Source organism: Triticum dicoccoides, chromosome 6B (assembly GCF_002162155.2).
Source record: "Triticum dicoccoides isolate Atlit2015 ecotype Zavitan chromosome 6B, WEW_v2.0, whole genome shotgun sequence".
NCBI classification, from domain to species: domain Eukaryota; kingdom Viridiplantae; phylum Streptophyta; class Magnoliopsida; order Poales; family Poaceae; genus Triticum; species Triticum dicoccoides.
Genome location: NC_041391.1, coordinates 261,347,479 through 261,374,456, shown reverse-complemented (window position 1 = coordinate 261,374,456; position 26,978 = coordinate 261,347,479). Strand labels below are relative to the sequence as shown.

The window sequence follows — 26,978 nt, the reverse complement described above, 5'->3', positions numbered from 1 at the left end:
TAATTTACCTTTGTATTGGGGGTGTTGGGGACACAAGAGACTCTTTGTTGTTTGGTTGCAGGGTTGTTTGAGAGAGACCATCTTCATCCTACGCTTCCCTGGATTGATAAAGCTTAGGTCATCCACTTGAGGGAAAATTGCTACTGTCCTACAAAACTCTACACTTGGAGGCCAAACATGAGTCTACAATAAGAAGGTTGTGTAGTAGACATCAAGCAGCCACGTAAAACTTGCAACAACAAAGTAGAGGATGTCTAACTTGTTTTTGCAGGGCATGTTTGATACATCCATTTTACATAATGTTTTCCTACTGTTATTTATAATGTTTTTATGCATAAAAATGCTTTTGGGAGTAATTCTAATGCCTTTTCTCTCATAATATGCAAGGTTTACACAAAGAGGGAGAATACTGGTAGCTGGAATTCTGGACCTGAAAATGCTACGTCAGAGTTACCTATTCTGCAAATCTCCAAATGAGATGAAAATTTATGGAGAATTATTCTGCAATATATGAAGAATAGTGGAGCAAATAACTACCAAAGGGGGCCACCAGGTGGGTACAACCCACCTGGGCGTGCCAGGGGGCCCAGGCGCGCCCTGGTGGGTTGTGCCCTCCTCGGCCCACCTCTGATGCCCCTCTTTTGGTGTATAAGTCATTTTGACCTAGAAAAAAAATAAGGAGAGGACTTTCGGGACGAAGTGTTGCCGTCTCGAGGCGGAACTTGGGTAGGAGCACTTTTGCCCTCCGGCGGTGTGATTCCTCTGGAGGAACTTTCATCCTGAAGGAGGAAATCATCGCCATCGTCATCACCAACAACTCTCCCATCTTTAGGAGGGAAATCTCCATCAACATCTTCAATATCGCCATCTCCTCTCAAACCATAGTTCACTCTTGTGTTCAATCTTTGTACCGGAACCTTAGATTAGTAGTCATGGTTGACTAGTAGTGTTGATTACATCTTGTAGTTGATTACTATATGGTTTATTTGGTGGAATATTATATGTTTAGATCCATTATGCTATTTAATAGCCCTCTGATCTTGGGCATGATTATCATTTGTGAGCAGTTACATTTGTTCTTGAGGTCATGAGAGAAATCATGTTGCAAGTAATCTTGTGAACCTGATATATGTTCGATATTTTGATGACATGTATGTTGTGATTCCCTTAGTGGTGTCATGTGAATGTCGACTAGATGGCACTTCACCACATTTGGGCCTAAGAGAATGCATTGTGGAGTAGTTATTATATGATGGGTTGCTAGAGTGATAGAAGCTTAAACCCTAGTTTATGTGCAACTTCGTAAGGGAACGATTTGGATCCAAAAGTTTAATGATATGGTTAGATTTTATCTTAATACTTTTCTCGTAGTTGTGGATTCTTGCGAGGGGGTTAATCATAAGTAGGAGGTTTGTTCAAGTAAGAACAGCACCTAAGCACTGGTCCACCCACATATCAAATTATCAAAGTGGCAAACACGAATAAAACTAACATGACGAAAGTGATATGGTGAAATCCATGTGTACCCTCAAGAACGCTTTGCTTATCATAAGATACATTGTCTGTCCTTTGCCACAAAAGGATTGGGCTACTGATACGTCTCCAACGTATCTCTAATTTTTGATTGTTCCATGCTATTATATTATCTGTTGTGGATGTTTTATATGCATTAATATGCTATTTTCTATTATTTTTGGGACTAACCTATTAGTCTAGAGCTCAGTGCCAGTTTTTGTTTTTTCCTTGTTTTTGAGTTCAGCAGAAAAGGAATACTAAACGAAGTTCAAACAGAATAAAAGTTTCACAATGATTTTTCTTGGACCAGAAGACACACGAAGGACTTGGAGTCCAAGTCAGAAACCCTTGGAGTAGACGACAAGCCAGGGAGCGCGCCCCTAGGGATTGTGGCCTCCCCGAAGACACCCTGACCTACTTCTTCCTCCTATATATTCACATATATTCCAAAACCCTCATAAGCATCCAAGAAAACACTTTTCCACCGCCGCAACCTTCTGTTTCCGTGAGATCCCATCTTGGGGCCTTTTCCAGCATCCTGCCGGAGGGGGATTCGATCACGGAGGGCATCTACATCAACTCTATTGCCCTTCCGATGAAGCGTGATTAGTTTACTATAGACCTATGGGTCCATAGCTAGTAGCTAGACGCCTTCTTCTCTCTCTTTGATTCTCAATACCATGTTCTCCTTGATGTTCTTGGAGATCTATCCGATGTAATCTTCTTTTGCGGTGTGTTTGTCGAGATCCAATGAGTTGTGGATTTATGATCAGCTTACCTATGAATATTATTTAAATCTTCTCTAAATTCTTATATTCATGATTTGGTATCTTTGTATTTCTCTTTGAATTATCGGTTTGGTTTGGCCAACTAGATTGGTTTTTCTTGCAATGGGAGAGGTGCTTAGCTTTGGGTTCATACTTGCGTGATTTCACCCAGTGACATAGTAGGGGTAGCAAGACACGTATTGCTTTGTTGCCATCGAGGATAACAAGATGGGGTTTTCATCATATTGCTTGAGTTTATCCCGCTACATCATGTCATATTACTTAATGGGTTACTCTATTCTTATGAACTAAATACTCTAGATGCAAGCAGGAGTCGGTCGATGTGTGGAGTAATAGTAGTAGATGCAGGCAAAAGTCGGTCTACTTGATATAGATGTGATGCCTATATTGCGTAATCATTGCCTTGGATATCGTCATAACTTTATACTTTTCTATCAATTGCTCAACAATAATTTGTTCACCCACCGTGTTATTTGCCTTCAAGAGAGAAGCCTCTAGTGAAACCTATGGCCCCGGGTCTATTTTCCTCGTTACATTTTCAGATCTATATATTAAAAATACCAAAAATATCTTGTTGCAATATATTTACTTCTATATACTTTTACGTTTTAGTAATCTTTTATTTCTATCTCTATCAGGTCTCACATTTGCAAGTGACTGATGCGGCTTGGACAACATCGGTATTTCCCCAAAGAGGAAGGGATGATGCAGCACAACTACGGCAGGTATTTCCCTTAGTGATGATACCAGGGTTATCGAACCAGTAGGAGAACCACACAACACCACGTAAACAACTCCTGCACACAAAGAACAAGTACTTGCAACCCGACGTAAGAGAGGGGTTGTCAATCCCTCACGGGTAAAAGGATAGGTAAAATTGTAGTAGATTGGATTAATAGATCTCGCGGGAACACGGGATAAAATAAATAAATAAAAATTTCAGCAAGGTATTTTTGTGTTTCTGGATTAATAGATATGAAAATAAAAGCAAATAAAAATAGATCTTGAAGGCAAATGTAATAAAGAAGAGACCCGGGGCCGTAGATTTCACTAGTGGCTTCTCTCGAGAAAAATAGCATACGATGGGTAAACAAATTACTATTGAGCAATTGATAGAACTTCAAATAATCATGAAGATATCCAGGAAATGATCATTATATAGGCATCACATCCAAGATTAGTAGACCGACTCCTTCCTGCATCTACTACCATTACTCCACACATCGACCGCTATCCAGCATGCATCTAGTGTATTAAGTTCATGGAAAAACGGAGTAATGCAATAACAACGATGACATGATGTAGACAAGATCTATTTATGTAGAAATAGACCCCATCTTGTTATCCTTAATAGCAACGATGCATACATGCCGGTTCCCATTCTATCACTGGGATCCAGCACCATAAGATCGAACCCCATCACAAAGCACCTCTTCCCATGGCAAGAAAAATCAATCTAGTTAGCCTAACTAAACCAAAGATTCGAAGAAGAAATATGAGGCTATAAGTAATCATGCATATAAGATATCAAGAATTGAGATAACTTTCATGGATAAAAACATAGATCTCATCATAAACTCAAAGTTCATCGGATCCTAACAAACACACCGCAAAAAAGAGTTACATCAAATAGATCTCCAAGAGACCATTGTATTGAGAATTAAAAGAGAGAGAGGAAGCCATCTAGCTACTAACTATGGACCCGTAGGTCTACAATGAACTACTCACGCATCATCGGAGAGGCACCAATGAGGATGATGAACCCCTCCGTGATGGTGTCTACATTGGATCTGGTGGATATGTGCTACCTCTTGAGCACTGCGTTGGATTTCCCCGAAGAGGAGAGGATGATGCAGCAAAGTAGCATAAGTATTTCCCTTAGTTTTTGAGAACCAAGGTATCAATCCAGTAGGAGACCACACACACAAGTCCCTCGTACCTACACAAAACGATAGCAACTCGCAACCAACGCTTAGGGGTTGTCAATCCCTTCACGGTCACTTACGAGAGTGAGATCTGATAGAGATAATATTTTTGGTATTTTTGATAGATAGATGCAAAGTTAAAAATAAAAGGCAAAGTAAAAACAAAGCAAGTAAATAAAGTGATAGAGATTGATATGATGAGAATAGACCCGGGGGGCATAGGTTTCACTAGTGGCTTCTCTCAAGAGCATAAGTATTCTACGGTGGGTGAACAAATTACTGTTGAGCAATTGACAGAATTAAGCATAGTTATGAGTATATCTAGGCAATGATCATGTATATAGGCATAATGTCCAAAACAAGTAGATCGAAACGATTCTGCATCTACTACTATTACTCCACTCATCGACCACTATCCAGCATGCATCTAGAGTATTAAGTAAAAACAGAGTAACGCCTTAAGCAAGATGACATGATGTAGAGGGATAAATTCATGCAATATGATAAAAAAAACATCTTGTTATCCTCGATGGCAACAATACAATACGTGCCTTGCTGCCCCTTCTGTCACTGGGTAAGGACACCGCAAGATTAAATCCAAAGCTAAGCACTTCTCCCATTGCAAGAACTACCAATCTAGTTGGCCAAACCAAAAAAGATAATTCGAAGAGACTTGCAAAGATAACTCAATCATACATAAAAGAATTCAGCGAAGAATCAAATATTTTCCATAGATAATAATGGATCATAAACCCACAATTCATCGATCTCAACAAACACACCGCAAAAAGAAGATTACATCGAATAGATCTCCACGAGAGAGGGGGAGAACATTGTATTGAGATCCAAAACGAGAGAAGAAGCCATCTAGCTACTAGCTATGGACCCGAAGGTCTGAAGTAAACTACTCACACTTCATCGGAGGGGCTATGGTGTTGATGTAGAAGCCCTCCATGGTGGATGCCCCCTTCGGCGGAGCTCCGGAACAGGCCCCAAGATGGGATCTCATGGATACAGGAGGTTGCGGCGGTGGAATTAGGTTTTTGGCTCCTGTTCTGATCGTACGGGGATATGTAGGCATATATAGGAGGAAGGAGTACGTCGGTGGAGCGTCAGGGGGCCCACGAGGTAGGGGGGCGCACCCAGGGGGCGCGCCCTCCACCCTCGTGACCGCCTCTGGCACTGCTTGGAGTAGGGTCCAAGTCTCCTGGATCACGTTTGGTTGGAAAATCACATTCCCGAAGGTTTCATTCCGTTTGGACTCCGTTTGATATTCCGTTTCTTCGAAACACTGAAATAGGCAAAAAAAACAGCAATTCTGGGCTGGGCCTCCGGTTAATAGGTTAGTCCCAAAAGTAATATAAAAGTGGAAAATAAAGCCTAATATAGTCCAAAACAGTAGATAAAGTAGCATGGAGCAATCAAATATTATAGATACGTTGGAGACGTATCAGGCATCCCCAAGCTTAATTCCTTCTCGTCCTCGAGTAGGTAAATGATAAAAAAGAATTTTTGATGCGGAGTGATACTTTGGCATAATTTCAATATAAATCTTCTTAATTGTGATAGGAATATTCAGATCCGAAAGATTGAAGACAAAAGTTCATATTGACACAAAAATAATAATACTTCAAGCATACTAATCAAAGCAATCATGTCTTCTCAAAATAACATGGCAAAAGAAAGTTCATCCCTGCAAAATCATATGGTTAGGATTCTTCATTTTCGTCACACAAAGATGTTCCCAACTTCTATATCCCCGATGACAAGCCAAGCAATTGTTTCATACTCAAATAATCTCAAACTTTTTCGACTTTCACGCAATACATGAGCGCGAGCCATGGATATAGCACTATGGGTGGAATAGAATATGATGATGGGGATTGTGTGGAGAAGACAAAAAAGGAGAAAGTATCACATTGACGAGGCTAATCAACGGGCTATGGAGATGCCCATCAATTGATGTCAACATGAGGAGTAGGGATTGCCATGCAACGGATGCACTAGAGCTATCAATGCTCAACAAAAGAAAACTAGTGGGTGTGCATCCAACTCGCTTGCTCACGAAGACCTAGGGCATTTTGAGGAAGCCCATCATTGGAATATACAAGCCAAGTTCTATAATGAAAAATTCCCACTAGTATAAAAAGACAACTTATGAGACTCACTACCATGAAGATCTTGGTGCTACTTTGAAGCACAATATACGAGACTCACTACATGAAGAACAAGGTGCTACTTTGAAGCACAAGTGTGGTAAAAGGATAGTAGCATTGTCCCTTCTCTCTTTTTCTCTCATTTTTTTATTTGTTTGGGCCTTTCTCTTTTTTTATGGCCTCTTTTTTTTCGTCCGGAGTCTCATCCCGACTTATGGGGGAATCATAGTCTCCATCATCCTTTCCTCACTTGGGACAATGCTCTAATAATGATGATCATCACACTTTTATTTTTCTTACAACTCAACAATTACAACTCGAAACTTAGAACAAGATATGACTCTATATGAATGCCTCCGGCGGTGTACCGGGATGGTGCAATGAATCAAGAGTGACACGTATGGAAAATAATGCATGGTGGCTTTGCCACAAATACGATGTCAACTACATGATCATGCAATGGCAATATGACAAAAGTAATGTATGTCATGATGATGATGCTGGAAGTTGCATGGCAATATATCTCGGAACGGCTATGGAAATGCCATGATAGGTAGGTATGGTGGCTGTTTTGAGGAAGATATAAGGAGGTTTATGTGTGATAGAGCGTATCGTATCACGGGGTTTGGATGCACCGGCGAAGTTTGCACCAACTCTCAAGGTGAGAAAGGGCAATGCACGGTACCGAAGAGGCTAGCAAAGGTGGAAAGGTGAGAGTGCGTATAATCCATGGACTCAACATTAGTCAAAAGAACTCATATACTTATTGCAAAAATTTAGAAGCCATCAAAAAATTCAAGTACTACGCGCATGCTCCTAGGGGGATAGATTGGTAGGAAAAGACCATCGCTCGTCCACGACCGCCACTCATAAGGATGCACAAGCTAGTTACACTTCATGTTTCAAATTTGTTACACAACTTTACCCATACGTGCATGCTACGGGACTTGCAAACTTCCACACAAGTATTTCTCAAATTCACAATTATCAACTAGCACAACTTTGATATTATTACCTCCATATCTCAAAACAATTATCAAGCATCACTTATCTTAGTATTCAATTTACTCAAAAGAAAGTTTCACATGTCTTGAACACTAAGTATATTAACATTAAGCAAATTACCATGCTATTAATGACTCTCAAAATAATCTAAGTGAAGCATGAGAGATCAATAGTTTCTTTAAAACAAATCCACCACCGTGCTCTAAAAGATATAAGTGAAGCACTAGAGCAAAAATTATCATGCTCAAAAGATATAAGTGAAGCACTATGAGCAAAACTATCAAGCTCAAAAGATATAAGTGAAGCACATAGAGTATTCTATCAAATTCCAAATCATGTATGGCTCTCTCAAAAGATGTGTACAGCAAGGATGATTGTGGTAACTAACAAGCAAAGACGCAAATAATACAAGACGCTCCAAGCAAAACACATATCATGTTGGTGAATAAAAAATATAGCTCCAAGTAAATTACCGATGGAAGTGGACGAAAGAGGGGATGCCTTCCGGGGCATCCCAAGCTTTGACTTTTTCGTGTCCTTGGATTATCTTGGGGTGCCATGGGCATCCCCAAGCTTAGGCTCTTGCCACTCCTTGTTCCATAATCCATCAAAAGAATTCACCCAAAACTTGAAAACTTCACAACACAAAACTCAACAGAAATCTCGTGAGCTCCGTTAGAGAAAGAAAACAAAAGACTACTTCAAGGTACTGTAATGAACTCATTCTTTATTTATATTGGTGTTAAACCTACTGTATTCCAACTTCTCTATGGATTATAAACTATTTTACTAGCCATAGATTCATCAAAATAAGCAAACAACAAACGAAAAACAGAATCTGTCAAAAACAGAACAGTCTGTAGCAATCTGTAACTAACGCAAATTTCTGGAACTCTAAAAATTCTACCAAAATAGGAAGTCCTAGAAAATTTGTTTATTTATCAGCAGCAAAAAGAATGAACGCAAAAGCACGTTCCTGTGATTTATCATAACTAAATTCGTGCGCGCAAAGTTTCTGTTTTTCAGCAGAATCAAATCAACTATCATCGTAGGTTATCCTATAGGTTCTACTTGGCACAAACACTAATTAAAACATAAAACCACATCCAAACAGTGGCTAGATGGATTATTTATTCCTAAACAGAAGCAAAAACATAAAACATAAAATAAAATTGGTTGCCTCCCAACAAGCGCTATCGTTTAACGCCCCTAGCTAGGCATAAAAGCAAAGATAGATCTAGGTAGTGTCGTAATAATAAGATAGAACTTGAAAGATCATTTCGTATTCTCTACGTTCGGCAGCAAGTTTACTTTGAGGCAAGAAAAAATAATCAGAAGGGCTAAATTTAGCGGGACAAAAATCCCCAAGATCAATCACGGGAGGAACGGGTTCCTCCCTTGGCCCTTCATAGTGCACAACTATTTCATCACTGAAAGCATTCTTTTGGCAAAATCTTGTGAGCTTATACTCGAGAGAGTATCCTAGCTCATTATTTCTAAGGGCAAAATCATTATTAAGATCGTTAATGCAATCAACCAAGACATTGATAGGGACCTTTTTTCTAAGATTTCCATTGAAAGCGACATAGTCCGAAGATTGAAAACGTCTAATTTCCTCTTGATCATAGAGGATTGCTTCTATGGGTGGACGACCGGCTTCCACCCTATAGTGCGCAAAGATTTCTTTGACTTCTCTTATGATATATCTAAATTCATGAGCCAAAAAGATAGTAACAGCGCGCTTAACAGAAGAGTGCTCAATATTAGAGAATTCTAAGAAAATTCTCTGTATGCAAGGGTGCATATGCATAAATTGTCTTTCAAGTTCAACCACAAGCATAGCTATAGCATCTGCAAGGCTACTAGTTCTATGAAGAATAGAACAACCCATGGAAGGTAAAGCACCGGCACAAGTAAAGAAATCTTGAATAACACCTTTGCCAATGATGTTACCACTACCGATTCGAAACTTTTTAGTATGCAAGATAGGAGTTTCATCGGCCGGAGCCTCGGGATTTTCTGTGTTATCATTATTGTCCATATCGACGATAATCTCCCCAATTTCAGACATAGCGGCAATAGAAGCAAGGCGGGAGAAAGCAAACAAAAGGGAAAGGAGGAGAAGATTGGGAAAGAGAGGGCGAAAAAAACGGCAAGGGTGAAGTGGGGGAGAGGAAAACGAGAGGCAAATGGCAAATAATGTAATGCGAGAGATAGGGATTGCGATGGGTACTTGGTATTGTTGACTTGCTTGCGTGAGCCTCCCCGGCAACGGCGCCAGAAATTCTTCTTGCTACCTCTTGAGCACTGCGTTGGATTTCCCCGAAGAGGAGAGGATGATGCAGCAAAGTAGCGTAAGTATTTCCCTCAGTTTTTGAGACCAAGGTATCAATCCAGTAGGAGACCACGCACAAGTCCCTCGTACCTACACAAAACGATAGCAACTCGCAACCAACGCTTAGGGGTTGTCAATCCCTTCACGGTCACTTCCGAGAGTGAGATTTGATAGATATAATATTTTTGGTATTTTTGATAGATAGATGCAAAGTAAAAAATAAAAGGCAAAGTAAAAACAAAGCAAGTAAATAAAGTGATAGAGATTGATATGATGAGAATAGACCTGGGGGGCATAGGTTTCACTAGTGGCTTCTCTCAAGTGCATAAGTATTCTATGGTGGGTGAACAAATTACTGTTGAGCAATTGACAGAATTGAGCATAGTTATGAGTATATCTAGGCAATGATCATGTATATAGGCATCACGTCCAAAACAAGTAGATCGAAACGATTCTGCATCTACTACTATTACTCCACTCATCGACCGCTATCCAGCATGTATCTAGAGTATTAAGTAAAAACAGAGTAGCGCCTTAAGAAAGATGACATGATGTAGAGGGATAAATTCATGCAATATGATAAAAACCCCATCTTGTTATCCTTGATGGCAACAATACAATACGTGCCTTGCTGCCCCTTCTGTCACTGGGTAAGGACACCGCAAGATTGAACCCAAAGCTAAGCACTTCTCCCATTGCAAGAACTACCAATCTAGTTGGCCAAACCAAAAAGGATAATTCGAAGAGACTTGCAAAGATAACTCAATCATACATAAAAGAATTTAGAGAAGAATCAAATATTTTCCATAGATAATATTGGATCATAAACCCACAATTCATCAGTCTCAACAAACACATCGCAAAAAGAAGATTACATCGAATAGATCTCCACGAGAGAGGGGGAGAACATTGTATTGAGATCCAAAAAGAGAGAAGAAGCCATCTAGCTACTAGCTATGGACCCGAAGGTCTGAAGTAAACTACTCACAGTTCATCGGAGGGGCTATGGTGTTGATGTAGAAGCCCTCCGTGATGGATGCCCCCTCCGGCGGAGCTCTGGAACAGGCCCCAAGATGGGATCTCATGGATACAGGAGGTTGCGGCGGTGGAATTAGGTTTTTGGCTCCTGTTCTGATCGTACGGGGATACGTAGGTATATATAGGAGGAAGGAGTACGTCGGTGGAGCGTCAGGGGGCCCACGAGGTAGGGGGCGCGCCCTCCACCCTCGTGACCGCCTCTGGCACTGCTTGGAGTAGGGTCCAAGTCTCCTGGATCACGTTCGGTTGGAAAATCACGTTCCCGAAGGTTTCATTCCGTTTGGACTCCATTTGATATTCCGTTTCTTCGAAACACTGAAATAGGCAAAAAAATAGAAATTCTGGGCTGGGCCTCTGGTTAATAGGTTAGTCCCAAAAGTAATATAAAAGTGGAAAATAAATCCCAATATAGTCCAAAACAGTAGATAAAGTAGCATGGAGCAATCAAAAATTATAGATACGTTGGAGACGTATCAATATGGAACTTGCAGTGGATGGAATTGATTTTCGTTGACTCCCCTAGGGTTTCTGGAATATTGAGGTATTTATAGAGCAAAGAGGCGGTGCGGGAAGGCCACCGAGGTGGGCACAACCCACCTGGGCGTTCCTGGGGGCCCAGGCGCGCCCTGGTGGGTTGTGCTTGTTGGGGAATGTAGTAATTCAAAAAAATTCCTATGATCACTCAAGATCTCTCTAGGAGATGCATAGCAACGAGAGGGAGAGTGTGTCCACATACCTTCATAGACCGAAAGCGGAAGCGTTTAGTTAACGCGGTTGATGTAGTCGAACGTCTTCACGATCCAACCGATCCAAGTACCAAACGTACGATACCTCCGCGTTCAGCAGACGTTCAACCTGATGACGTCACTCGAGGTCTTGATCCAGTTGAGGACGAGGGAGAGTTCCGTCAGCACGACGGCATGGTGATGGTGTTGATGATGTTACTAGCGCAGGGCTTCGCCTAAGCACTACGACGATATGACCGAGGTGTTAAATTGTGGAAGGGGGCACTACACACGGGTAAGAGAACAACTGTTTTGCTTTGGGGTGCCCCCCTGCCATCGTATATAAAGGAGGGAGGAGGAGGCTGGCTAAGGAGGGGCGCGCCTATAGGGGAAGTCCAACTAGGATTCCCAATCCTAGTTGGAGTCGCCATCCTTTCCAAGAGAGGGAGAGAGGGAAAGAGGTGGAGAGGGAGAAGGAAAGAGGGGCGCACCGCCCCCTCCGAGTCCAATTCGGACCAGCCAGGGGAAGGGGCGCGGCCACCCTGCAGACCTCCTCTCCCTTTCGACTAAAGCCCACTAAGGCCCATTAATCCCCCGGGGGGTTCCGAAAAATGCCCGAACCTATCCGAAACCTTTCCGGTGTCCGAACATAGCCTTCGAATAGATTAATCTTTATGTCTTGACCATTTCGAGACTCCTTGTCACGTCCGTGATCTCATCCGGGACTCCGAACAAAATTTAGTCATCAAAAACACATAACTCATAATACAAACCGTCATCGAACGTTAAGCGTGCGGACCCTACGGGTTCGAGAACTATGTAGACATGACCGAGACACATCTCCGGTCAATAACCAATAGCGGAACCTGGATGCTCATATTGGCTCTACATATTCTATGAAGATCTTTATCGGTCAAACTACAAAACAACATACGTTGTTCCCTTTGTCATCAGTATGTTACTTGCCCGAGATTCGATCGTCGGTATCATCATACCTAGAATCTTGTTACCGAGAGGGCCTAGAGATACCTCTCCGATACACGGAGTGACAAATCCTAATCTCGATCTATGCCAACCCAATAACACCTTCGGAGACACCTGTAGAGCATCTTTATAATCACCCAGTTACGTTGTGACGTTTGATATCACACAAGGTGTTCCTTCGGTATTCGGGAGTTGCATAATCTCATAGTCTGAGGAACATGTATAAGTCATGAAGAAAGCAGTAGCAATGAAACTGTAACGATCATTATGCTAAGCTAAAGGATGGGTCTTGTCCATCACATCATTCTCTAATGACGTGATCCCATTCATCAACATGTCTATGGTTAGGAAACCTAACCATCTTTGACTAACAAACTAGTCAAGTAGAGGCATACTAGGGACACTATGTTTTGTCTATGTATTCACACATGTACTAAGTTTCCGGTTAATACAATTCTAGCATGAATAATAAACATTTATCATGATATAACGGAATATAAATAACAACTTTATTATTGCCTCTAGGGAATATTTCCTTCAGTGCTCCCCTCGTAGCCCCCCTCTTCTTGGCCCATCGTGTGTCTTCTAGTCCAGAAAAAATCACCAAAAAGTTTCACTGCGTTTGAACTCCATTTGGTATTGATTTCCCGCGAAGTAAAAAACAAGCAAAAAAAGCAACTGGCACTTGACACTATGTCAATAGGTTAGTACCAAAAAATGATATAAAGTTGTTGTAAAATGATTGTAAAACATCCAAGAATGATAATATAACAACATGGAATAATCAAAAATTATAGATACATTGGAGACGTATCAGCATTCGCAAGCTTAATTCCTGCTCGTCCTCGAGTAGGTAAATGATAAAAACAAAAAATTTGATGTGGAATGTTGCCGAATAGGTTAATCACATATTCTATTCTTTGTAGCATGGACATTTGGACTTTTATATGATTCAAAGCAATAGTTTTGTTTTGACATGAAGGTTTCAATACTCAAGCATATCAACAAGCAACCATGTCATTCAAAATATCAACACTAAAGCAAGTTATCCCTAGCCCATTATGCTCAATCATTGATCCATTCATGAAACACACTCGCGTATTAGATACACCCAATGCTCAAGTACGATCATAGTGCCCCTTAGTTGCTGCTTTATAAGAGAAGTTGGATACTCAAATAAAATAAAAACTGTATAAAGTAAAAGAAAGGCCCTTCGCATAGGGAAGTAGGGATTTGTAGAGGTGCCAGAGCTCAAAGCAAAAAATATGGAGATACATCATTTTGGGTGGCATGCTTTTCCTGTCAACAAAAACGATTGAGTAGTTCCCAATACTTTCCATGCTAGATATATCTCAGGCGGTTCCCAAACAGAAAATAAAGTTTATTCCTTTTCAACCATACTTTCACTTTCCATGGCTAGTCGTATCCACGGGTGCCTTCCATACCAATACTTTCCAAGGAATTTATTATTTGACAACATAAAGTAAATTCATTTTTCATTTTGGGACTAGGCATCCCTAATACATTTGTCGTACTCTCGTGCAATGACAAGTGAATAAACACTCATCTTGAGAATAACACATCTAGCATGGAAAAAAGCAGCCACCCCGTACCGTTTCATGAGCGATACGAGCACACAAAAGAGAAATTTATTTTGAAATTTAGAGATGGCACATACAAAAAATTTCTTAAAACGGCAAAAGAATGCCGCATATAGGTAGGTATAGTGGACTCATGTGGCAAAACTGGGTTTAAGGAATTTGGATGCGCAAGTAGCGATCATACTTAGTGCAAATGAAGGCTAGCAAAAGATTGAGAAGCATCCAACCAAGAAATGAAAAATCTCATAAGCAAGCATTAAGCATAACTAACACCAAATAATGCACCACAAGTAGGATGTAATTTAATTACAGAACTATTGACTTTCGTGCTTGCATAGGGAATCATAAACCTTAACACCAATATTCTTACTAAAGCATAATTACTCATCAACATGACTCACATATTATATCAATGTAGCGCAAAACTATGACAAGGAATCAAGTTTATTTTGTCCAATGATCTTCAAGAAAGTTTTTATTATATCCCTCTTGAATATCTATCACTTTGGGACTAATTTCATATGTTGCTTTTGATAGCTCAAACAAATCTAAGTGAAGAACATGAGCATAAAATTTTCTTCTCTCAAAATAATTTAAGTGATGCAAGAGAGAATTTCTTTAAAAAATTACGAACTCTAAAATAAATCTAAGTGAAGCATGAGAGCATTTCTTCAAAAATAATAAAGCAACACCATGCTCAAAAAGATATAAGTGAAGCACTAGAGCAATTTCAAAGCTCAAAAAGATTTAAGTGAAGCATACAGAGCAATTCTAACAAGTCATAGCATAATTTTGGCTCTCTCAATAGGTGTGTCCAGCAAGGATTCATGAGTTAAAAAAAATCAAAACAACCAAAGACTCATATCATACAAGACGCTCCAAGCAAAACTCATGATATGTGACGAATAAAAATATAGCTCCAAGTAAAATACCGATGGTCGTTAGAAGAAAGAGCGGATGCCACTCGTGCATCCCCAAGCTTAGTTGCTTGCTTCTCTTTGGATAATAACTTGGGGTGCCATGGGTCATCCCCAAGCTTAGGCTCTTCTTACTCCTTATTCTTTCATCCATCATGATCTCACCCAAAACTTGAAAACTTCAATCACACAAAACTCAACAAAATCTTCGTGAGATCCATTAGTATAACAAAGCAAATCACTACTCTAAGTACTGTTGCAAACCCATTCATATTTTATTTTTGTATTATGTCTACTGTATTCCAACTTTGCTATGGTCAAACCCCCTCGAAAGAGTCCATAGATTCATCAAAATAAGCACACAACATAAAGAAAACAGAATCTGTCAAAAACATAACAGTCTGTAGCAATCTGAAAACTTCGAATACTTCTGTAACTCTATCAAATCTGAAAAATGAGGACAACGTGGGCAATTTGTATATAAATCTTGTGTAAAAATTAAGGTTTATGTGATTATTTTAAAATTATTTTACTGGGCGCAAAAGTTTCTATTTTCCAACAAGATAAAGCAACTATCACCCAACATGATCCCAAAGGTTTTGCTTGGCACAAACACTAATTAACATAAAAACACAATATTAACAGTAGCATAATTGTGTAAGCACTCAAGAACAAAAATAAAAAGACAAAAATAAATATTATTCATTGGGTTGCCTCCCGGCAAGCGCTATCGTTTTACGCCCCTAGCTAGGCATAATTTGAAGGATCTAAGTGTTGTCATCTTTGTTTCTAGATCCATAAGATGCCCTCATGATTGATTCATATGACAACTTAATTCTAGTTCTAGGAAAGTGTTCCATACCCTTCCTTAGTGGAAATTGAAATTTAATATTGCCTTCTTTCATATCAATCACGTCACTGATAGTACGTAAAAACGGTCTACCAAGTATAGTTGGACAAGACGGATTGCAATCAATATCAAGAACAATAAAATCTATGGGCACTCATAGTTCCTATTTGCAAGAATAAGAACATCATTAATTCTTCCCATAGGCTTTTTAATAGTAGAATCCGCCAAGTGCAAATTTAAAGAACATTTTTCAATATCGGTAAGACCAAGCACATCACATAAAGATTTCAGAATTGTAGAAACACTAGCACTCAAGTCACATAAAGCAAAACACTCATAATTTTTAATCTTGACTTTGATAGTAGGTTCCCATTCATCATGTAACTTTTTAGGAATTGAAATATCTAATTCCAACTTTTCTTCCAAAGCTTTCATCATAGCATCAAAAATATGTTTAGTAAAAGCTTTATTTTGTTCATAAGCATGAGGTGAATTTATCATGGATTGCAACAAAGAAATACAATCAATCAAAGAGCAATTATCATAATTAAAGTCTTTGTGATCCAAAAGAGTGGGCATATCACTATTTAAAGTTTTGACCTCTCCAAACCCAATTTTATTAATTTTCTCAACAAGATTTTCACCCTCCAAATTATTGGGATGCCTTCTAACTAAAGTTGAATCTTCTTCAGTCCCTTTTTCATCAATCTTAATTTTACTAAACAAAGAATCAATAGAAGAAACACCAATCATTTTAAGATCTTCATCATTTTTATGAAAGCAATCACTAGAAAACCCTTTTCTAAAATTCCCTTCTAGCTCTAAGCATAGAGGTTCTTTTCTTAATTTCATCCATAGAAACATATAAGGCTTTAATTGATTCTTCAATCTTAGGCACAAAAATTTTCAACTTGAGATTTTCCACATCATGAGAAATTCTATCGATGCTTCTAGACATATCATCAATCTTACTCAAATTTTCTTCTATCGTAGCATTAAAAACATTTTGAGTATTGATAAATTCTTTAATATTATTCTCAAGATCAGAGGTGTTCCTATTATTATTATAAGAAGGATTACATAGGAATACCATAATTATTAGAGGAATTACTAGGACAAGGCCTAGGATTAAAATTACCTCTATAAGCATTATTGTTGAAATTGTTTCGAGAGATAAAATTCACATCTACGGCATCACTATTTTGCTCAATCAAAGTAGACAAAGGCGCATCATCTATTTATATATAAAAAGTACTTGACGGGGTCACCAAAATAAAGATAATTGTCTTGTAAAATCCTAGAATAATTAGATATATCCAACCTTTAATTAGATGTCCCGATAAAGCACAACCATTAGATCTTCATAAACTAGGTGGGTCCATACGTGCAACGATGGCTTCACATTTTGTTTTAGAAAAACATATACGCTTATTGTCCTATAAAATCCTACAATAATTAGATATATCCGACCTTTAATTAGATGTCCCGACAAAGCACAACCATTAGATCTTCATAAACTAGGTGGGTCCATACGTGCAACGATGGCTTCACATTTTGTTTCAGAAAAACATATACGCTTACAAGTTGGGCCATGACACCCATAATAGAGATCGTACAGGATGTGCCCAAACAAATGAAAAGTACCATATCTCTTCGTTTCTAGAAAAACATGTGTACAAACGGGATTTACCCAAACAAATCAAGACTACCATATCTCTTCGTTCCTCAAAAAAAATACTCCAAACAGAATATTTGTCCAGGCTGCTACCAAAAAAGCTTTCGTTCGATCGTGCTATCTACAAACGGGGTGTACCGAAACAAATCAGAACTACCATATTTGTACGTTTCTAAAAAAAAGGACTCCAACGAAATATCTTTACAGGCTGCGTACAAAAAAACTTTCTTTCAATCGTGCAGATGAGAGAAACTCAACCATCCATATAAGACCTTCCCCACGGCATGAAAGGTTGCAACATCTTCCTCCCACATCATCTTCTTCCAGTGACCAAAACTTCCACTCCAGAATTATCTTCATATAGCAACCACAAAACAGTTCTGTCGAGCAAACAGGAATTGTCTTCCTCCAGCGGCGACAAGACAGTTCCGTCGAGAAAACGATCTCCATCAAGTAAGTTTCATCTGCACGAAATTATAGACCATAGCTATTAATGGATCAATAATGGTTTTATTATACTCTAGGCAGTCCTGATCTAAAAATATTTGCCATTACCTCCGAAGGTTGATTATCTACAATCATATATGTGTGGGTTACTATCTTAATGGTGTCAGGTTCATATTTTTTACTCACCTACGAAAGGCTAATGCCAGGGTAATGCCATGGATGTTGTTTCCAGTGTTTTCACGTTAAGATAACATACTATACAAGTCCAGAATCATACTACAAGTATAACATATCCAAGTGGGATTACTTGCTGCGATATAGAGAAGCATAGATGGTGCATAAGGTGTTGTTCATAAAATAGATTTTACCTATTATTATAGATCAGATCTATTAATGGATCAATAATGCTTAATTTATACTGTAGGTAGTGCCAATATAAAAAGGTTTCACATGTTAGCTCACAAGTTTCATCACCTAAAAACAGATACAGAGAAACATACATAGATGGTTTCCATATTTGATCAGCCTCAGATGTTATAGTGGGTTTCTGTAGTCATGGCATCAGCTCCATCTGAAACATAAATTAAAACCAATTGTCAATAAGACTGTATTGATTCATCTACTTTTATTTCATATAGTCTTCTACATAAGGTTAATGCCATGGATGTTGCTTCCAGTTTTCACGTGAAGATAATATACTATAGAAGTCTACAGAAATAAATGGGATTGCTTGCATGTCATTATATTTCTTACTTTACTAATGACCATTCTGTTCTTATATTTAAAGGGCCTCAAAGATTATGGCATATACACCATTGAATGCATTGACTACGCGAAACGAGACATGGACAATCAAAGTCAAAGTTTTAAGACTTTGGGACGCAATTAACTTATCAACTAATGAGCTCATTAGCACTGATATGATTTAATTGGACAAAAAGGTGCAAGTATTACATATATAATGTTTCTTCAATTTATCCTTTCCAAAGTTTGCTGATCTTTTCTTTCTATGTAGGGCCATGCGATCCATGCTTCTATTGGGAGCAAACTAGTCAATAAATTTAAGTCAAAAATTAAAGAGGACTCCATATACATAATTAAGACCTTCAAAGTCTTGGAGTATGAGAAATACCGACCATTGAAGAACAATCTCAAAATCAGTTTTGTTTATGATACAGCAGTGAAGGAAGTGGATGAAGGAAAATCCAAGTTTTTGTATTACCACTTCGAATTTGTTGATGGCGATACCTTGGATAGTAGGGTGAATATTGATAAACAGTGCTCGGGTATGATCATAATCCATATAGAAGAACAAGCATTGGCGAACTAGCTAGATTTTAAAATATGATTATATGCAGATGTCATTGGATTGCTTACTGCAATGAAACCAATAGAGCAAGTACAAAAAAATAAAGGGACGGGCATGGCTCAAACTTCAAACATCCACGAGATTGAAATCCTTTTACTAGAGTAAGTGATTCTATTACTATAGATTTTTTTTTGAATTGCATAGATGATCTTTATATCACTTTTTGATGAATAAATTCATGCAGAGATGAAAAGATCCGAATCACGCTATGGGGGATATTTTAGCAAATACGGTGAATGAAAGTCTTTTGGACAAACAAACAATAGTGATTGTCACTTCAAATTTGGTCAGAAAATTCAATGGTGAGAACTACAATCTTTTTGTGTAAACACAAGTCCAAATTACTGATAATTTGTTACCAGGGCTATCACTACGCACAACAAATGCATCTAAAGTCTTGCTCAACCCTGAAATTCCAGAGGCAGACCAAATTATTGAGAGGTATGCTATATAATAATGCAATTATGTATGTCTTTGAAGTTACAAGTTTATGTGCTCATGTTGTGACCTATTATAGGTATTGTGAAAGAGATGTTATTCCAACTATGATTGGAATCGATGAAAGCACCCAAGGAACAATTGAAGAGCAAATGTTGTACAACAGAAAAACATTGAGGGAAATTATAGAACTGCGATATGCTGATGTCAAAAGAAAGGTTTCCCTCTAACCTTGATCATCATACTGTACCTTATTTATTGTACATTATTATGTAATAATCTCATATATTTTCTCTTTAATAGGAATTTGTATGCACAACAAAAGCAACAATTGATGATATTATAACAAATAAAGGCTGGTGGTACATGGCATGCAAACTTTGCTTTTGTGCTACAAAAAAGGAACATGATAACTATATTTGCACTACCTGTCATGAAGTAGCTCAAAATCCAGACATGCGGCGAGCATGTTGTGCACTAGATTGTCTTTGGTTCCATTTGTTTTAATAATATACCAGTAATAACTTGACAACATCATATTAGGTACCTACTTAAACTCAAGGTACGCGATGGCACGGCAACAACAACTTTTGTGGTGTTTAACGAGGTAGCAAAGAGTCTTTTAGGCAACATATCTACATCGACCCTATTAGAGCAGGAGGAATTCAACAACACGGTACCAGATGTTATTCAGAATCTTTATGGCAGACCACTCATATTCTGACTGAAGCTAAATTCAAGGAATCTAGAAGAGTGTATGGAAAATTTTAAAGTGAGCTACACTTTTGAAGTTGATGACAAACTTGAGATGGAAAATTCAAATGAAATGGCTGAAGAGGTATGCATGCACATTTGAGTATTTTAAATGGCTTATAAAATTATAATATGAGCACACTCTTTATAGGGCATACTGGAAAGGCAAGACACACGAGGTTCTTCAAATTCTGATATGCACAATTTCCATAACGAGGTACTCCCACTAATTAATGATTTTGTTCTCACAGGTGTGCAATTTTTGTTTTTAAATGTTAAAAAATAATTTTCATTCTTATAGGTGAACCACTCCTCCAAGAATGCAACAAATGATGAGAAGAAGGATATGTGCAGAAAGGAAACCTCAATATCATCCAACAAAAAACAACAACGGAGGACAAAGATACAGAAGTCTAGCAAAAGATATGAAAAAGATGTGAGACCGGTTGCTTCTAGAATAGTTGTTAAAATTGAAGCTCCTGATGATGAGGTAACAAATTGAAAACATTATCTCCCTGTATACGCATTCATAATTGATTTTGGCCTATTTATTTATGACATAACAAAACGCATAGAAAGAGCCAAAAACTTTTTCGCAGAAGATAAAAGGAGAGACAAAACAAAAGAGATGTAAGCAGGATTGTAAAAGAAAGGCTTCGCGAAATAAAAAAAGGTTCTTACAGAAAAATTTAATAATGAGGTATTCTTTGAAATTACTTTACTATTTTATGACATCACTGAAATAATGAGGTAATATCAAATAAAAGGAAAAGGATTTAATTTTAAATATATTATTTCCAAAATATAAAATCATTGTATGAAATAATAATCCATCAGTGTATTGGTCATTTCCTACTTTAGTCTAATATTATGTATGCATTTCATCATATATGTATTACATAATACATTATTAAATTCCTACATTCTATGTTACAGGTACAAGAGGAAGGAAATGACACAGATGGTGATCTCACAATTGAAGAAAGTACAAGAATGAACAAGGTAAATATGTCGATGATATACAAGCTTAATATCTACCATGAATTTACAGAAATTTACAGATGTTTCATTAATAACATTGTTTTTGCATATATGCAGGGAGACAACAATAGCCATGCCGACAACTGTACCATCAAAGGTGACAGTGATGAAGAATGGAACGCCAAAACTAGAAGCAAAATAAGGAAGGAAAGGACCGATTGCATAAAGAAGAGGAAAAAACCATCTAAACACATCCAGCAAACCTTGCATGATAGACCAAAGAGGATTAGGAGGGAGCCAGAGAGATACATGGGCTAGGCATGAGCAACAAGTGCTTAAGTAAGATAGCTGGAAGAAGTGAAGAATACACTACACACTCTATACTTAGTAGTAGTTTGCCTTGATATACAATTATGTTTACTTTATGCTATAGGAGAGCATGGTTTGAAGTTATCATATGTACTAAGACATATACTTAAATTATTTTTAGTCACACAAGCTTGTGTCATCTTTAGCGTCACTACAGTAAAATCCCGGTTTCCCGTGTGTTAGCCTATAAACCGAGTGCTTTTTTTCGGGCACCCGGCTTATGCTCCTCTAAGCCGAGTCTCGAGAAAAAAACACCCGGTAAATACGAGGAACTCGGCTTATGGTTATCAATAAGCCGAGTTTCGCAAAAAAGCTCACGGCTTATATGAAACACACGGTATCTACGGGAAAAGGCACCCGGCTTACATCACACACTCGGCAAAGACATCTGCCACGTGTCTGCAAGGGCAGTGGTTGACGGCGCCGTCACGGAGCAGCCTATAAGCCGTGTCTCCGAAGCAGGCACTCGGCTTATAGGACATATAAGCCGTGTGTCCGAAGCAGGCACTCGGCTTATAGGACATATAAGCCGTGTGCCCGATGAAAGCACTAGGCCTACATTTTTGCGGATTTTTTGCAACGCGTAACACTTGTGCAAAATTAATTTAAGATGGTTTTCATTGCATTTATATTTACTACTTAATTAGTATTATTATTCTAACCTATTTTCTGTCGACTAGTTTTCATGGGTCTTATTTGTGAAATTCTTAATTTAACGCCACTTTTATATTTTCATGAATCTTTCGACACCCTAGCGTACCCGCCACCACACTTCTAGACATCTAAGAGGCCCCAACGCAAGATTTGGCAGCATGGCTAGCCCCCAGAAGCCGCCGGTCACAATCGTAGACACGCGAAGATCAATCCGCACAGAGGGAACTGTTCAGATACTTCTGCATCACCAAAAATTATGAAAAACTACTATCCGTCCTACATCACATGTGCCCACGCCGTGTAATAAAATCATGATTTTATCGCGCTCCGAGTGTTCAATAATATTCACGCCGCACTGTAACCGCAGAATGTTTACTATACCCTGTCATCGCTGTCTGTCAAGGGGGCCACACCCGGAGCCGTGTGCTGCTTCCTAAGACATGCCACCACCACACCTTAAGGCATGTATGAGGGCCCTGCGCAATGATCTAGTGGCATTGCTACCCCCCAAGGCCCCCGTCCCGCCAAACCCTCGAGCGGTTGAACAGGAGATGTAACCCTTTGACTATCGCCGAACGGGCTTTGACTAATGGACCTCTCCACCCGGTTGTGGTAGGTCAGCCCATAGGAACACTTCGGAACAAGGTCTGGGCCAAACCCACCGCAAGATTTCCTCAGTGTCGACCCGACACGGCCGTTTCCCCCCTCCAGGTGCCGGCGGGGGCGTCGTCCGTGAAGGGGTCACACTCCGGAGACGCGTGCCAGGTGTTGGCACCCGCCACCACACTTCTAGACGTGTAAGAGGCCCCGACGCAAGATTTGGCGGCATGGCTAGCCCCCGGAGGCCGCCGACCACAGTGGCAGACACGCAAGAGCAATCCGCGTAGAGGGAAGTGTTCAGATACTTCTGCATCACCAAAAATTATGAAAAATTACCATCCGTCCTATATCACATGTGCCCACGCCGTGTAAGAAAATCATGATTTATATCGCGCTCCAAGAGTATTCAATAATATTCACGCCGCACCTTTACCGCAGAATGTTTACTATACCGTGTCATCGTCGTCCATGAGGGGGGCCACACCCCGGAGCCGCGTGCTACCTCTTCAGACATGCCACCACACCTTAAGGTATGTATGAGGGCCCCGCGCGATGCTCCAGTGGCATTGCTACCCCCCAAGGCCCTCGTCCCGCCAAACCCTGCAGCCGTTGACAAGGAGATGTAACCCTTTGACTTTTGCCGGACGGGCTTTGACCAATGGACATCTCCACCCGGTTGTTGTAGGGCAGCCCATAGGAACACTTTGGAAAAAGGTCCGGGCCAAACCCACCGAAAGATTCCCTTCGTTTCAACCCGACGCGGATGTTACCCCCCTCTAGGTGCTGGCGGCGGCGCCGTCCGTGAAGGGGGTCACACTCCGAAGACGTGTGCCGGGTGTTGGCACCCGCCACCACACTTCTAGACATGTAAGAGGCCCTGACGCAAGATTTGGTGGCTTGGCTAGCCCCCGAAGGCAGCCGGCCACAATCGTAGACACGCAAGAGCAATCCGCGTAGATGGAAGTGTTCAGATACTTCTGCATCACCAAAAAATGAAAAATTACCATCCGTCCTATATCACATGTTTCCATGCCGTGTAAGAAATCATGATTCTATCGCGCTCCAAGTTTTCAATAATATTCACGCCGCACCGTTACCGCAGAACGTTTACTATACTGTGTCATCATCGTCCGTGAGGGGGGCCACACCTCGGAGCAGCGTGCTACCTCTTCAGACATGCCACCACACCTTAAGGCATGTATGAGGGCCCCGCGCGATGCTCCGGTGGCATTGCTACCCCCAAGGCCCCCGTCCCGCCATACCCTACAGCAGTTGACCATGAGATCTAACCCTTTGACTTTCATCGGACGGACTTTGACCAATGGACCTCTCCACCCGGTTGTGGTAGGTCAGCTCATAGGAACACTTCGGAACAAGGTCCAGGCCAAACCCACCGCAAGATTCCCTCCGTGTCGACCCGTCGCGGCCGTTACCCCCCTCCAGGTGCCGGCGGCAGCGCCGTCCGAGAAGGGGGTGACACTCCGAAGGCGCGTGCCTGGTGTTGGTACCTGCCACACACTTCTAGACATGTAAGAGGCCCCGACGCAAGATTTGGTGGCTTGGCTAGCCCTCGAAGGCCGCCGGCCACAATCGTAGACATGCAAGAGCAATCCGCGTAGAGGGAAGTGTTCAGATACTTATGCATCACCAAAAATTATGAAAAATTATCATCCGTCCTATATCACATGTGCCCACGCCGTGTAAGAAAATCATGATTTTATCACGCTCCGAGTATTCAATAATATTGACGCCGCACCATTACCGCCGAACGTTTACTATACCGTGTCATTGTCGTCCGTGAGGGGGGCCACACCACGGAGCCGCTCGCTACCTCTTCAGACATACCACACACCTTAAGGCATGTATGAGGGCCCCGCGCGATGCTCCGGTGGCATTGCTACCCCCCAAGGGCCCCGTCCTGCCAAACCCCTGGAGCGGTTGACCAGGAGATCTAACCCTTTGACTTTTGCCGGACGGGCTTTGACCAACGGACCTCTCCACCTGGTTGTGGTAGGTCAGACCATAGAAATACTTCGGAACAAGGTCCGGGCCAAACCCATCGCAAGATTCCCTCCGTGTCGACCTGACGCGGCCGTTTCCTCCTCCAGGTGCCGGCGGCGGCGCCATCCGTGAAGGGGGTCACACTCCGGAGACGTGTGCCTCGTGTTGGCACCAGCCACCACACTTCTAGACGTGTAAGAGGCCCCGACGCAAGATTTGGCGGCATGGCTAGCCACCGGAGGCCGCCGGCCACAATCGTAGACACGCAAGACAATCCGCGTAGAGGGAAGTGTTCAGATACTTCTGCATCACCAATTTTTTTGAAAATTTACCATCCGTCCTATATCACATGTGCCCATGCCGTGCAAGAAAATCATGATTTTATCGCGCTCCTAGTATTCAATAATATTCACACCGCACAGTTACCGCAGAACGTTTACTATACCGTGTCATCATCGTTCGTGAGGGGGGCCACACCTCGGAGCCGCGTGCTGCCTCTTCAGACATGCCACCACACCTTAAGGCATGTATGAGGGTCCTGCGCGATGCTCCAGTGGCATTGCTACCCCCAAGGCCCCCGTCCCGTCAAACCTTGCAGCAGTTGACCAGGAGATCTAACCCTTTGACTTTCGCCGCACGGATTTTGACCAATGGACCTCTCCACCCAGTTGTGGTAGGTCAGCCCATAGGAACACTTCGGAACAAGCTCCTCAGGTGAGGCCTACTCGAAACAGGCCCAAACTTTTACCACACCCTACAGGGACCATGTGATGACACCGTGCCAGCTCCCGAGGGTTTCCGGCATTATATAATTTTCCGAGGATTTAAGCGGTTGGATCAGGCGTGCACCAAGGTAATTTTGCCCCCCGGTGGCTGGGCCTGCCCCTCCCTCGCCTGCAAAAGGCCTACGCATGTCGCAAAGACATCGCATAGGATTTTATATGCTGCTTCTGGGCATGATTTCAAGTGCCGCCTTGCAGATCTACAATTTCCGGCTCCGAAACCCTAACAGTGCAATAAATGTCTCAAATATTCTAGGCGGGTCCGAAAAATACGGCTGCCTGGCACATTTCATTCGATGGCCTTATTTGAGAGCATGAGAAGTTTCGATGCCAACTGAGCAATAGGGCCCACACTTCCCTCACAAACCCGACTCGTTCCCTCTCGATACCTAGAGACTACATCGGAGATGGTGTGGTTTACAAGCGGCCACAGGTGAGGTCTACTTGTAACACGCCCAAACTTTTACCGGAATATTGACCGATATTTTAAAGAGTGGAAATAATGAAATAAGGGGAGAGGGTACCATTTATAAAAACAATGCAATAAAAATAGAATAAGAATACAATAAAAAGTAAAGTAAAATAAGTATCATAAAAATACAATAAAATGGAACACATAAATTATTAAAAGTAAAATTAATAAACTTTTTGTATTGAAATAAAACAAAAATAAAAAATAATTTTTATGAACCGTGTGTTTTTTCCTATGGCACTAGGCTTACCCTTCTGCACCAGGCTTATCAGTAAGCGCGGGACTTAGCGAAAATAAACGCGCGAAGACCTCATTTTGGCCCAAATCGACCCGCCCACTATCTCTTCCCCGCACCACCCCTGTCTCAACCCCGCGCCCTCCCCTGTCTTCCCCCACGCGCCGCTCCTCTCCTCGCGCCGCCGCCCACCCTCCATCCACCGGCCGCCTCGCCGTCACCCCGCCCGGCGCCGCCCTCTCCTCGGCGCACAAATCCCTCCGCCTCCTCTCCATCCCCGAGCACGGGGAGCCCCGAGCCAGCCCTCCCATCGGCGCCGCCGCCCCTCCCCGTTCGCTAGGGTTCAGGCCGTCCGGCCATCTC

The 26,978-nt window shown here is 41.0% G+C and overlaps 1 long non-coding RNA gene across 1 annotated transcript in view; it reads right to left on the bottom strand.

Annotated features, from left to right (window-relative positions):
* Nucleotides 1-17,469: 17,469 nt before the first annotated feature.
* The window catches only part of LOC119322851, a 19,695-nt gene continuing 10,186 nt past the window's right edge, over nt 17,470-26,978 (bottom strand). Inside the window, exons 2-3 of the long non-coding RNA XR_005155887.1 lie at nt 18,462-18,532; nt 17,470-17,978 (exon numbers count right to left, since the gene is read on the bottom strand). This is a non-coding gene — a long non-coding RNA (uncharacterized LOC119322851). The remainder of the gene's footprint in view (nt 17,979-18,461; nt 18,533-26,978) is intronic.